Consider the following 13,211-nt stretch of genomic DNA (forward strand, 5'->3'; position numbering starts at 1 on the left):
GGGATGTCCACGCCCTGAAACGGTCGCGAGGAAGGACGGGACTTAGGAAGACGTGTCCGGCTGATTTCAGCTGCCTTGGAACCGGATCTCCTTGAGACCAAGGACAGACTGCTGGGTACTCCCAAGAACAGCTGAGAACCCAGCAGCCCAGATGGATAAGGATCCTCCGAGAGGGAGTGGGGCTCGCAGTGAGTGGGGGTGAGGGGCCCTAACCCAGGTAAACTCCCGTTCCTCCAGTGGAAGGAGGCTCCTTGGGGTATCCCAGTCTAAAGGGGTAGGCGCAGTTGAAATTCTTCGGCTTAGCAGCTTGTGCACAGGGTGGGACCCAAGCAGAGGAAATGGGCTGGCCTGACTGGGATGACCCAGAGGGTGGTTCCTCTAAAGAAGGCAGAGATGTCTCCTGGTAGGGAAGGGAGCTAGGACCTGGGTAGCAGTCCCAAAAGACGAAAAGATTGTCAACCGGAGACAAGCTAAAAGCGAGTCACCAGTTGACAGATTGTTCCTCCTCAGGCAGGGGGAGGAAGTAGGTGTCGCATCTAAGGGGAAATAGGACCTCAGACCAGTGGTTTGGTGTGCGGCAAACCGGGAGCGGCTGGGGGAAATACCTCGCGGCACAGTGACAGACCGGGGAGGGCACAGGTCACTGACTGGGAGAGGCCCATTCACTCACTAGGAGTGAGTGCATCAGAGGACTAGAACCGGCCGGGTAGGGACAGCTGTTTTATTTATTAACCATTTATTTGTTTAGTTTGTGCTGATAGTTTCTTTTGTTATTTAAGTATTATATAGATATATTTATTGTGTCAGACAAATCCTTTTTCATTCTGTTCTGTCCCCAAAATTTTCCAATTTGTTTCATTTATTGGTTTACGTCATTGCATGGTTCTAAAGTTGTCTTTTAGTTCTGAAGTTAAAAGGTTTAGTAGGGTGAGGTTTTGGGGTGACGTGATAGCCAAGAGTCCTCACACCACTCATTAGGTTGAGTGAAGATTTTAATTGTGAAAGCACTTTTATTTGTTTACAGTACAGTGAGGTTGTGAATTTGTGTAGTGCTAACATTTAAGTGCATCTGTCTTTCGTTGAAGTGCGCCATTTTAAGCTGTAAGCGTGATTGGGGAAGATCACCATTTTGAGTGACTGTAGAACTGTTGAAGTGGCCATTTTAAGTTGTGAGAGGAGAAGGTCGCCATTTTGAGTGATTGGAGAACTGTTGAAGTGCACTATTTTAAGTGTGAGGGGAGAAGGTCGCCATTTTGAGTGACTGTAGAACTGTTGAAGTGCACTATTTTAAGTTTAAGTGTGAGGGGAGAAGGTCGCCATTTTGGGTAGTCACGAGGTTGTTGAATGTGCCATTTTGTGTTGCGAGTGTAAGTGGAAGAGGCGCCATTTTGAGTGAGGCTCTCCAAACATGAGATTGAGAACATCATCCGGTACATCTCGGAAGTGGTAAGATGGAGGAGCCATATTGTTTTAAATAAGTTCCCACGAGTTGCAGAGGTTAAATTGTTTCAGTTGTAGTTCCCACGGTTAGAATTTTTCCCATCATAGAAAAGTATTTAGGTTCCTTTGTACCTATCCCAGTTTCCCCTGCTTGCAAAACTCATTTTCTTTTTTCACTGCATCTCTCCCATCTCCTGAAAACTGTATTGTATAAAACAGTGCAGCTTTACTGAAGAACATGGATCGTGTCCAGCCTAATCCCTCAACCTTAAGATCACAGGGAAAAATCATCTTTTTTCAAGACTAAAGGAGGAAAGCAAAAAATAAAGATAAATTAAATTGAGTAATTTGAAATACTGTGTATAACCACGCCTTTTAATTAGTCTCCTTTTGTGGAACAACTTACAAAAGTATCTTTTCATTTTTCTAATAAAAGCAGAGCAGATGAGAGACACATCTGTTTTCCTTAAATATCCTTTGAATGATGGATGTTGAGTAAAGGTTTCATCTAGAACAACAAACTTCCAACTGAACATTATACTCTCTCTAAAAGCATTATTTCAGAGCATTGATTTTTTTAACTAATGGCGTCACTTCAGAAAGATAATTATAACAACATATTTGAACATACTCCACACTGGAACACATTGTTTGACATTCTCATACATTTGGGTATACATGAAGCTCTTTTTAAAGAGAGAAATAGTTCTCTCATCTGTCTTTTCCTTTAACATCTTTCAATTTGAGATCATATTGTGAGACATGCTTGTAATATCAGAAAGACATCTGAAAAAACCCAGACATGAAAGGACAGTGTAATTCTGCTGCAGAGTCAACAGTAGAGATTTATGAAGTACAGAAATATTTTAACCTTGCAACAGAAAGGAAGGTTCTTCATCTCCTTTACTTACATTACAGAGAAACTGTTTGAAACACAGGCAAAATACATTGAAAAGCAGCCCCTACAGCAGAAAACACTACAGTCTACTCATGCAAGAGAAGAAAACTAGAGACAAGAAACATAATATGCATAATAATAAGTGAGACATGGAAAAAGTGGCAGGATATGCCTGAAATCTCACAGGAAAACCCTCTGTGTCTGTGGAAGGAACCACATATTTGATATAATAGCAGCATAATGCAGACATTGAATATTGGTCAGAAGTGCCCATTTCTCCTAAATACCTATGAAAATTCAAGGTGATTCATTTGCTGACCTTCCCATTAAAGCAAAACAAAACAGGTTAAATGATTTTTAAACCTGAAGACAACTGTATGACTTGCACCTAGAGGTGCCCAAAGGCTTCTTCTGCTGTCTTCCAGCAGAGTCTGAGCCAGGAAGGAGTAAACCACTGTGTCAAAAGATGAGAACACTAAATTCTGCATTCTATCTGAGAAGGCAGAAAAGAAATCTCAAGTTGCATCATTCCAACTTCTTTTCCTCCCCAAAACTATCTAAGGACTTCTGAGACAAAAACATCAGTATGGACTGTCAAGCCACAGCAGCAGAAACTCATGTGATTTACATCTTAAGTGAAAACTTGGAATTTCTACATCATAACTGGGGCATGTAGAGAAGAACCAGAAATGCCCAAATTAAGTAATAATTCTTTCCTGATCAATTCCTAATTTCTAATATAGGTTTAGCTGTTAGATGACTGAAAATACCCTGGATCAATGCCCCATCTCATTTTTACTGGGAGAAAAGCAGCAGAGCAAGGCAAGTCTGATGCCTCTCCCCTTCCTATTTCTTTGGTGTTGCTGAAATAAGAGCAAAGTTCAATTCTAAAATACCAGGGTGGAATTGGAAGGAAGGGGATAAAATGTTGGGTTTTTACTTCCTCTACAGAAGCTAAATATTCCCAAGAGGAAAATGTTGTTCATGTTCTTCTCAATGTTGTTGCTTTTTTTTTGCCAGGTGAAAGGATATAATGGCAGTCAAAGCTGTCACCTCTGTTCAGAACTCCCCTTACTAAATGTCCCAGTCTTCCTATGAATGTGCAGCATTAGGTCCATACCAAAATAGATGAAGAAAGAACACGTAACGTCAAGAGGTAGCTCCATAAACAGAAGGAAAGTGGAGACACAGGACAGTATTAGATAAAATAAAGTCAAAAAATATACAAATAAAATAAAAGCAGAATTTTTTAAAAATAAACATACACACACACATATATAAATACGTAAATATAGATGTATAAAGACACAGCTTTAACTCTTGCCAGTTTTTTTATACTTTAAGAAATCTCAGAACATGCTCATAGCAGAAGAAGGATGTTCCAGGGCTTCCTGGAATAAAGACTGGCACCTCTATTAACAAATTTCTTAAACTAATGAGGCCACCAACAGCATCTCTAAAAGACCTATGCCAGTAAAAGATGAAAGCAGGAAATACATTTTTCTTCTCCTCAGCCTATAAAGAAAAGTTCCATCTCCAAAGTTCAGTAGTATTCTCCTAATTTCTTAGTCGGTTCATCCCCTCAGCTCTTTTAAGGAAAGAAGCAGTGACCAGGATCCAGTCAACAAAGGAATCTTCAAGTGGCACCAGAAGAAACAGCCAAGGAACAGACACTGCCAGTTTCCCAATTTTTGCCATTACTTACACTTCAGTATCAAAGACAAGACAGGCAGAACTATGAGGATCATCCCCTTAGAAAACTTCCCAAATTATTTCAGTTTTGTCTGATTTTAATGGAAATCTGAAAAAAAAAACATTCCTAGTCTTAAACAGGAACAGCTTCTCTCATTAAATACCAAAGTGATTTTGCATATATATTTCCAAAGAAAAAATATATTAAGCTTGAATAAATGAGAAGTATTTACATTCCTGCTATTCAGTATATTGTGCATCTCAAGAGACTTTGTTTGCTAGGTGTCTGTGTAGCAAGTGAATTAATCTGTTTTCTTTAATTCATATTTATTTAAATACATACTTTTTACCATGTGCATACTTTTTACAAATTATTTTTAACTGTTTAGGTTATCTCTGATTAAAACAAACCAAACAAACAAAAACCAAACCAAACAAAACCAGGACTGTGATCCATCTGGCCATTTCCAAAATGTATGGAATATTAATTATTTGTGATGGCCCAAAACTGATTTTTTTTCACTTTGGATATGACACCTTTAGCTTTAATTATAAATCAGTATTAATTCCAGCAGAGAATTGAATGTGAAGACTGTGTGTGTTTGAGAGAAGGATGTAATTCTATAGCAACTTATAAAAACTACTTTCATATTTAGTTTAATTTTTCCTTTCTCATTTTCTCTTTTTTAATAAGACAAGGATTTAGTAGCATTGTGATTATTCTGTTTCCCTTTTGTTATCCTGCTGTTTAACACAGGGTGGAGAACCCATGTTGAAAGAACAGTCTCTGAGGCAATTTCAAACTGATTCTTGCATGTTTTCCAAACCCACTCTTGCCTCATGAACAGGCCCTGCTTTATCAAATTTTCAAAGTAACATCCATGGTTTCTTTGATTTGACCTTTGAAGTCTTACTGTGTCCTTCAATTCCATCATTTATTACACCAAGACTGATTCAGTCAACCAAGCCACCACAAAGTGACCTTGTTTTCACAGCTCAAAACACACAGCAATGCAAATTAATCATGAAAGTAAAAATAAAAACAACTCTATTCTCTAAAAACCACATTGAACTGCATACCAAGAGTAATGCTCTTAACTTTGGATTTTGCCTCTAAAAATTATTATTCAAAAGCTCTTGCTCCTTCTTTTGAAGAAAATGGAATATAAAATTTTAAGAACAGTTTGGAAAGATTTGTTACTGATTATTTGAATAGTGCTGGTCCTGGGTGAGTATTGTGCCAAGCAGACTTGGATGTGGGGATGAAGCAATTTGTTCAGACAGGGTCTGACACTTATCACACACTGGCCTCACCAATTACTAATGGAAATTTTTTTCCAGGCTCAGTGCTTTCTTAAAGAATAGGAGCTCACACGGGACATCATTATTAAATTTATGGTGACTCCTCCACTTCCAAGTCACTCTGTTGCATTACTACACAAGTATCAAGCCACACAACCTTAAATTACAGCTGGCTGTAGTTCTTCAGTATCTTTGATTGTGAAAGATCCTGACTGACTAAACTTTCTTATAAAGTTTGTATAGAATAAACAATATCCATCTCTTTTCTCTGAAAACAAGCAAAACTTGTGACTCACCTAAAAAAATAAATAAATGCCACCAAAGATTATATTCTCTTAATTACTCCTGCTTTTGGTATGAAATAGTAATTTTTAATCCATAAAATTAATTTTATTTCATACACGCACATTTAGCTGAAGATTGTGCATATGGAACAAACTGCCTGGGATGTATTCTACCATCAGAAGGAAAATGGAGAGAAGAAAGAGAGTCCATTGCCCACTACTAAATATAGTATTTCCTGTGCTTTTAAATGGATGACACCTTTTTATACAGTAGTAGTGCTGCAGTGGAAAGGATTGTTTAGCAGTTCAATCTGTTCCCTTCAAAAATATTAACTGTTGCTTCTTTCATAATGAGAGAGTTTGGGATTTTTTCTTTTTGAAATGGCAAAGACAGCAATTATTTGTGTAAAACCACCTGTATTTTATGTACACACGTTGTTTCAAATGCTTGAGATGGGGTGTCAGATGTAAGAAGGTCTGAAAACATAATGGATCATTACACATTAATTTCTCTTGCAACTGTGAAAACGTCAAAAGTTTTTCTTGAAAGATGTATTTCTGATATCTCCAATTACTGAAATAACAAAGTGTTTCCAGTAATTTTTCACTTCTTCTTAAAATGGGAGTAATCCACTTGTTGCTTAATTAACTTTCAAGAAAGCAGTGAATTCACACAAGGAAATTTTGGGAAACTGAAAAAAATGTGTTGAAAATATAGGAACATCATAGCTAATATTTTTTTTTATTGTAGCAAGTAATTAGAAAAACCTAGAAAATCCCCAAAAATCTGTCTAAAAATACTTTAAAAGTGGAAAAAACTAAAGGTGCAAAATAACAAAAATAAATCATTATTATTTGTTCTTGAAGGAGATATAAAGAAATGTTTCATTCCTTATATTTGCTAAAATGGGATTAATGAAGTTTGTATAATGTAGACAGTGGGATGGAAAAAGGGATCATGTCACAGCAGGAAAATGGAAGAGACTGGGAAGGGACTTGAGTACACACTAACTCCCTAGTAGGTGACTTCAGAGATTTTGTATAGCATGTGACAATGTATAAATTAGATTTTAGTCATCTGAGTCACCACTTTCAAGACAATTACAGTCTCTTTCCAGGAAATTACTAATTCATTGAGCAGTCTGAGTTAGAATCACAGAAAGACAGAATGGTTTGGGTTGAAGGGGACCTTAAAGATCATCCAATTCCAAGCCTCTGCCATGGGCAGGGACACTTTACACTGGACCAGGCTGATCCAAGGGATGGGAAATCTAGAGCCTCTGATTCTATACCAGAGCCTCACCACTCTCAGAATTGAAGAATTCCTTCCCCATATCCCATCTAACCCTGCCCCTGTCAGTCTGAAGCATTCCCACTTCTCCTGGCACTCCAAGCCCTTATCCAAACTCCCTCTCCAGCTTTCTTGTCACCACTTCAGTACTAAAAGGTGCTTAAACATTTCCTCCTCTTCTGCAGGCTGAACAAACCCAACTCTCTGTCCAAACCCTTGACTACAGCCTGGTACTGTGAGAGACTGAGATTTAGTACTTGCAGAATTCACTGAACCATTTCATTTTCAAATGGAAAAGTAGAAAAAATGGTTATGCTATAAACAACCCTGACCATATTGTAGAATTAAGCTACACATTGGTAGTGCTCAGGCTGAAACCCAAAATAAAGTTAACTCTTGCTGTGCTCAGGCTGAAACCCAAAATAAAGTTAACTCTTGCTGTGCCTTCGAAAAGTTTTACAAAATTCCTGGGGGAAAGTGTAATGAAATATATTACAGTGGATAACCATCATTAAACAATGCCTAAAAGGTTGTAATAATGCCAGTACAGTAAGAAAAATGATATATCTCTGGAATGATGCTCAAAATGAGATATTATTCCTTTTTTTTTTTTTCTCTTTGGTTCCCCTATTGTCCAGCCAAAAGACAGAACTGCTGGTTCTTTTAAGGATGTTCATCCTTAAAAGGCTTATTCCAAAGGACATGCCTGTCTTCATCTCAGACATCTCTGTGCTCCTGCAACATGGGAAAAGTAGTGAGGGACCTTAAGAGTGGCTTAAAACAGAATAATTTTTTATCTGTGAAATTGCATAAAATTAAATATAATCCAATTTCTCTTTCTTCATTTGAAGTAACATTTTTTGTTCACTTTTGTGCAAGGCTACCTTGCATTCACTATGTGACAGCTGTTAGGAAGCACTGTTTCTGTGGTTGTAACCAAAAACATGGTTAGGGCAGGCACTAAGAGTATCAAAAAAGGCCAAATCTGCACCATTAATTCTGAGGAATGAGAGAACCAGCAGTGGTGATTTCCGTGAATGTCTGCATTCTGCCTCAGGAATCCCTGAAACTTCAGTCTGGCCTTGCTTCCTTTTGAACTTGCTGTGCATTTTAAAAACTGACCTTGTGTCTCCTCTGAAATAAATCATTTAGGAACACTACAGTGTGTTTTTACATAGAATCATAGAATTTCCTGAGTTGGAAGGGACCCACAAGGATCATCCAGGTCTGACTCCTGGCCCTGCACAGGATCCCCCCAGGAATCCCACCCTGAGAGCTCTTCCATCCTTGGATCAGGAAAATGGGTTTGCACAAATCACTGTCGTCATGGCAAACCTCTAAATCCAGCCTTGCATTGCTCAGCTGCAGTGGATGGTCTGCAATGGCTAGAAAATACTAGAATAAAATCTGCATGCCTGAAATTTTGGGCAAAATGTGTGTCTTTCTCTCAGATTTGTTGCTAATATCAGTCTGTGATGGAATTTATGCACACACTGATGCAGAGGGAATATCATAGTTCCCTGTATGCAGGCAGATGATTCGATCCATCAGGCTTCAGCCTTTGATTAAAAGCTTTGGGAATTTGCAGGTGTTCAATTAGTCACCAGAGGGAGCCCATATTATGTCATAAACACAATGAGGACAGAGTGAAAAGAAGGTGAGGGGAGAAAACCTTCAGGGAGACAGAGTGAGAGCCTTGTCCTTGTTCCCCTCTCCTCCCTGACAATCAGGTTCCAGGAGTTTGCTGTTCAGGGCAAGCTGTGTTTTTTCAGCAATGTTACATTTTATAAAGTAAATTTTAAGGAGGATGAGCACAAGCTTTCTTAAGCTATCGACAATTTTATTTATTTATTTATTTTTAATTTGCTGATGCACTAAAGGATGCTGGCAGGGAATCCACTTTACTAATATATGTTAGTAAAGGTCAGATGTCATGGTTTTATCACAGACCCACTTTCATGACACAAAATATGTCTGGATAATCAAACACAATCAAAAGGAGCACAAGATTAGACAGTTTATCTATTAATCAGTTATAAGAGGATGTTGGGATAATGCAGGATTTATAAATTATGTTTTCTCTGGGATTTCCTCTCATAGCAATACCCAATCTGACCTGGGAAACAGCTTTCTGTAAATTGCAAGGAGGGTTTTGTTTATTGCTGTACTAGGCAGATATTCTCTCATCCCTCTAGCTTCAGTTTTCCTCCCTCACCTTATCAACAGTAAAAAATACTTTACTAGAAGTGGTATTTTTTGTGAGTGTGCTGTATCTCTAACAAATCACTGATTCTATTTGGATATCTTCCTGAGTTATTTACCAGGGAAATGGCCTCAAATGTATCACATTTCATTTAGCACTATTTGCTGTTAGTGTTCTCTGTAGAGAATTCTTTGTTTTGCTAACAAAGTGAAGGGGGGGAAAAAAAAGAAGAAAAATCTAATACATTTCTAAGCTTTATTTATAGGACTACAATGATACAACAACTCTGCTTTGGAATCAACTGGAAGTTTTTATATTAATATCTTATCTCTCTCCTATGGTATGGTAGACACTCCAGTTTTTAGGGGAGCTCTGGCATTGTTATAGCCTATATATGTTTTTCCACATTCACACATTAATTCTCCTGCAGACATCCACAAATGATCAGAGTATTTCAAAAGTCCTTGTTTTTTAGGAATGATTCATTGCTGGTTAAGCTGTCTTCCTGCCTAATAGAAGCTATTGCCCTCTCTGTGCCTTCACCCTTTAATTGCAAGGCAATTAAATTCCCCACTGTTTGCAGTATCTGTGTCCAAAATGAATCATCTTATCACATCACCTTTTTTTTTCTTTTTTTTCTTTTTTTTCTTTTTTTTCTTTTTTTGCTACGTGCTTAGCAAAATGTAGTTTAATATTTCTGTCTTCATTGAGCTGGAGGTTTCTCCATTAATTGCTATTTTTCTAACCTTTATCCCTTAGCTGGTCAGGGCTTTCTTGCATCATAGCATGGAATATAAAACAGAATTTCTGTTTCTCACCACAATGCCCTAATTTTTGGGATGTATCCAGTGACACCACAGGAAAAGGATAATGTGTGTGACTGATAAGCACTGATTTTAAGAAAAAATATTCCATCTCCCACAAGGCTGGTACAGAATGCCCAGCAGTTAATTTTAGATAGGATCTGAAGCATTTGAAGGAACATGCTAGGAATAAATGATGTGAAATGATGTGGGTGTGATGTGTAACCCCAGGCACAGGTGCTGCCACAGGGACTGCAGGCTGGCTTTGTACAAGGGTGGGGCACAGCTCTGGAACCTGCACTGAAGGGAAACAACGAGGTTCATGAACAGGCAGAGACTTTGGTTATGGCTCTCATGGTGTATTTACAACTTGTCAGGTTTTACCTGGTGCCAGAGAAATCAGAACCTGGCCAGGGAACAACATATCTGTCCATTAGAGGTGGACTTGCACTGCCCTTTCCCAAGTCAGGGACTTTCTGAAGAGTTCAGTGAAAAGAAAATCCTCCTTTTTCAGATGTGCCTGGATTCAAATACAAAAATATCAAAGTAGGGGCATGGGTAGAAAAGAGATTCTCTAGTTCACACCAGTGATTCATCAGGAAAACTCTATACAGCCTGCTGTGTCAGGGTGCAGAGCTTTTCCAGTGAGATGCTCAGGGCAGCATTATATGTGCTTTCTTAAAATCTTTTGGCTAACTAGTGTTTGTGACCTACCTGCATTCTCTGCAGCTCTGCTGCACAAGCTCATTGTTTCTGTTACAGGAACCTCCTGGGATCTTTTTGTTTATGTATTCATTTGAAAGCTAAACATTCTTGGCCACCAAATCTGTTGGTGAACATGATTTATTTAATTATTTATATAACTGCAAATACATTATAGGAGCCTGCCCATCCCTGCAGTACTCTCAGCCCATTTTGAGGAGTGCTGTTAGGGACAGCATTCAGATGAAGTGACATGCCAGTAGTGACATGGAAGTGTAGTGGTAAAGGCAGGAATAAAACCTGGATTTTATTTTCTTAATTGTTTCTGCATTGGGCCATATCACCCTTTCTGAGTTATCCCTGACCTCTGAAATACTTGCTTCTCCTAAGTTTTTCTTACATTGCTGTAAGTTTTGCAAAATACAAAAGCATGGATTTCTCTGAAAACAGTTTGAAACTATGATCCAGCTTCTTTTTGATTCCTGTTCCACCATACCACTGGACCAGCTGTCCCTTCCTCCCACCAAAGTTGTGAGGGGGGCAGCGAGGGAGAGAAAACTGTTGAATATATTATTTCTTCTTAAATACTTCAATGAATAAAGTTTGTATATTAAAAACTCAGGCAAACTTCCACTCCCAGTCCCATCATTTAATGCAGTTTATATATCTGCATTAGCATGCTTGCTCACTCAGCAACTTTCCACCATATTTCCCTCAGTATCAAGTGTATTGCCAACCTTTGCCAGGATGGTTCTGAATTAGGGTTATTAGCTGCCCTTGCTGTTTCTTCTAAACTTCTTTGGCTTTGGAGGCTCCTGATCAAATGCTTAAAAGTTATTTCATTGCAGCCTTCTGTGCTGGTATTTGCTTCTTTTAAGTGCACTTTTCCTTTGCTGAGTAGTCAGCACATCTCCCTTTCATGGCAATATTCACTCCTAAGAGTGCCAGTGGCCAAACTTTGCAGCACTTCTGAGGGTTCCATGAGGCAATAAATTGAATATAGCAGTGTATGTGAACTCTTGCAACTCCTGGCTGTATATTTTATAAGGAAGTGGGAGATGTGCTGATTATCACATAAGACAGATGCATTATGTACAGAATAGGCACCAAGAGGAAAGAACGTGCTTTGGTTTTATCACTCACTATTATGAGAAGGAAAGGACCCAAGTATGTATAATTATAAACTGCAAATGCCATGCCTCCTCTCCCTTCTTCCATCATCCAGAAAAATCAGCACATTAAGAAGGAAGCAATGCCCTGGATCTTGCCTGTTAGCCTCACACAATCAGGGAACAAAAAGTTCACAACTACCATCTGCAGTAAAAGAACTTCTGTATATCTCAGGAGTTAAGTTCTGGTTTTAGTTCTCATGGAACTTAAGAAGAAATGTGATTAACCTAGTGAAGGATGAATATATCCACTAGTGGTCAACAGCAGTTGCTTCAAAAGGAAATGCAGCAAATACAAAACAAAGTTTAAAGGACTGAATCAAGCAAAACATCTTTCTTGACATTGACAAGAATTTCTCAGATTTCAATTAAACCATACCTAACTAGCCCCCAAAGCTGTAAACTTTATGGTTTAGCCATTACTTTTCTGTTCCTTTCTTTTAGCACCACTTTCTACATGTGTATATTCATGAAATGGTGACTTCCAGAGGGAATGGCCTTTTAGAGCCATCACTGATTAATCTGTAAACAAAACACAAACAATGTGCTATGAACTCACTCCCCACCTCTGAATGAAATCTTTTACAGACAGGATGCTTATGAGGTGTCCTTTTCTTCTTCTGCTGCTCAAATGATTTCGTTTTGTTCTTGAAAGCAGGTGAAAATCCATGTCTGCACAGCTGTGTTGAGGGTACTTTCCTATTAAAGATATGCTTGCCTATTCATTTTTAGCTATCCACACTGCTATGCTTTGTTTTCTCCTTCAATTTCTTAATATTTTGTTTCCTATCTTTGTCTTCTCTTGTATTTAAAGAACCTTTTATGTTTATCTTAATATTCTTCCTCAATACTGCTTCATTATTGCTATTTGTACTGTCAATGCCCTCTTTATAGTCCCTCTGTTTCCTCACATAAAATTCTAACAATACTGCAGATCTTTCCTTTCCTATAATTTTTTAAAGCTCTGTTTTGCTTTCATTTAACTTAAAAGACATATCAGCCATCCTCCCCAGTGAAGTTTAATACCTAGTTTTACATAATGGCATATTAGTAGTATTAGTATTAGCATTAGTGTTAGTGTATTATTTCTGAAATAGACTCTAAGAATCAAATCCTTTATCACAGCCTGTCCATTTGACATTACAAGTGTTATTTTCTGGTATCTCTTAAGCATAGTGGTTTTTCCCTTTTTATCTCTTGATCCTTAGATCAGCAATTCATTTGCAGTAAATTTAAGTCCTCAATTGTTACTGTGATTTTAGATCTTTGAGAACATCTTGTGACCTTAGCTTGAAGGATGATGAATATTTTCTGTTGTGTTACTCAATAACCAATAAATCAGCCCAAACCCTTCCTTGAAATTCTCTAACAGAACTGCAGAAACTACAATTCATTTATCTCCACTTTTCTTTTTCATTACTGCCCTA

This window comes from Oenanthe melanoleuca, chromosome 4 (genome assembly GCF_029582105.1).
Source record: "Oenanthe melanoleuca isolate GR-GAL-2019-014 chromosome 4, OMel1.0, whole genome shotgun sequence".
NCBI classification, from domain to species: Eukaryota; Metazoa; Chordata; class Aves; order Passeriformes; family Muscicapidae; genus Oenanthe; species Oenanthe melanoleuca.